The sequence below is a fragment of the Talpa occidentalis genome, unplaced genomic scaffold, assembly GCF_014898055.3.
Source record: "Talpa occidentalis isolate TD23 unplaced genomic scaffold, MPIMG_talOcc4v2.1 talOcc4.6, whole genome shotgun sequence".
Lineage (NCBI taxonomy): Eukaryota > Metazoa > Chordata > Mammalia > Eulipotyphla > Talpidae > Talpa > Talpa occidentalis.
The window spans coordinates 76,533,939-76,536,176 of NW_023604972.1; positions in this window are offsets into that span (position 1 = coordinate 76,533,939).

Genomic DNA, 2,238 nt, shown 5'->3' on the forward strand with positions numbered 1-2,238 from the left:
GAATCCTTCTTTAGCTCTCTCCAGTCATAGTTGTAAGCCATGCATGATGGTCTAAAGCCTCTCCTTGTCTATTCCTGCTTCCTCCTTCTTTTTCTTTCATGTCCTCAAATAAATCTCTTGTATGTATGATCCTGTTTTGGCTTTTGTTTCTTAGAGAAGCCAAATTTACACCAAAAACAAAAATAAAACAACCAAGCAGCATCAACATGGACTATAAGAAGGAGTAATCAACAATATAACATTTAATAAAAGTAATATAGTTAGCAAAGATTTATATTTTGTTATGAATGTATGTTTAAGATGTAAAGATGTCCAAGTAGAGAACATCATTGCAAACCAAAATGAGAGGAATAAAGAAAATCTGGTGATTCCAAAGAAAGTAAAAAAAAAAAAAAGAAGAAGAAAACAAATCAAGAAAAAAGTGGGATAACTAAAGTGCAAAATGTATAATAGCGAGCAGTCCCTCTACCCACCTGTGACTATGCAGGTGCTTCTTTTCACCAACTCTCCCTCTGCAGGGCAGCAGCTTTCTGGCTGCCTGGGATATGTACCATGCCAGGACTTTTCTTCACTGACAGCGGAGGCAGCTCTCCTCAAGGCCACCCGTCTGCAACCATTGCAGGCCTCTCTCAGCAAATCTGTCCCTTTCGGGGTAGCTCTTCCTGCCTGCTTGTGTCTATCCAAATGTCTTACTCTTCTGTCCCTTTTCTAATAACCCATTCTTTAAACATTCAAAAAAAAATTATAGGACCTTCCCTGGTGGTGTAGGCAGTTGAGCACAGCGCTGTGAAGCTGTCCCTAGCCTTTGCAGCACCGGTTCAGTCCCGGCCAGGAGGGTACCACTGGGCACCGCAGACCTCTCCTGTCTTACCCGCTGCTCCCCTCAGCAGTGTATTTCGTCAGCCTGCCTGTTCTGTTCCCCACTCTGTCTCTGGTGAATCCTCTCACCCTCCCGTGCATCTGGCGTCTGCCCCAGTTCTTGTATAAATAAGTAAATAAAATCTTTAAAAAAAAATTATAATAGCAAAACAAGGAAGCAAAGTCACTATAGTAAAGTTTTCATTTAAACTAAAACTATTATGCTATTAGAGTTTATTGAAAATCAAGTTATATATGCTAACGAGAAAAACACCTAAACTTAAGACCTCCCAAAATCAGAAACTAAAATTATGTAGAAAGATATTTTGGAAAAATACTTTCTAAGAGTGGGGTTGTATTTTTTAAAATCAGAGAGAGTTTTAAGTTCTACTTTATAAAGCGTTACAGGGAAAAGGAGGAACATTTCATAATGATAAAAGCAATTCAATGAAATATAATAATCCTGAATCTTGTAAGCACAGCTTGAAAACAGTAAAACTTAGCTTGAAAATACATAAGCAAAAATATGATGAAAATATTTTCCAAGAGAAATGAAAGTATGCACAATCAATAATGAGAGAATTTGATAGACCTTTTTCAAAAACCAGAAAATCAAGTGAATAATAGTTATTGAGGATACAGAAGATTTGAATATCACAACTAATAAGAGAATCTAATAAAAATATATATAATCCAGCATTAATTATTAGAGAATATATATCCTCATTAACTGTACCTGGAACATTTATACAAACTGACCAAATTAAAAACAACTGAGCAAAACTCAACACCAAAGCATTGACATAATACAGACCTCATTCTCTGACCATAATGCAATAAAATTAGAAATCTGCCACAAAATAGCCCCAAATCATAAACATTTGGAAATTTCACAAAACAAGTGTTAGATAATCTTTGCTTCAAAAATTAAATTATCACAGAAATTTGGAAAAAACATTTAGAATTAACATTGGTTTTGTTTTGTTTTTTAGTTATTTATCAGAACTCTGGGCTATAGTTAATGTCATACTGGACGTCACAATCTGAATACACGCTCATGTATTTAGGGAAAATTGAAATACAATGACTTAAGCATCCAACTCACAAAGTCAGTGTAAAATTTAAAAAATGAACCCAAAAAAGTAAGAGTAAATAATAGAGAAAAGAAAGGGGATGGATAGGATAGAAGTGGGTATTTATTTTTGACAGGCCTATTTTAGAGTTGGCCTCTCTAAGATGTAGGTGTTTGTGTTAAAAAAAAAAAAAATTGTGCATGAAGGAAAAAACTAAGATATTAATAAAATACCTTAATTTATTTTAGTATTCTAATAACAATATTTAGTATATTTTGCTTTCTGCTCTATCATAGGAGACAGAAAA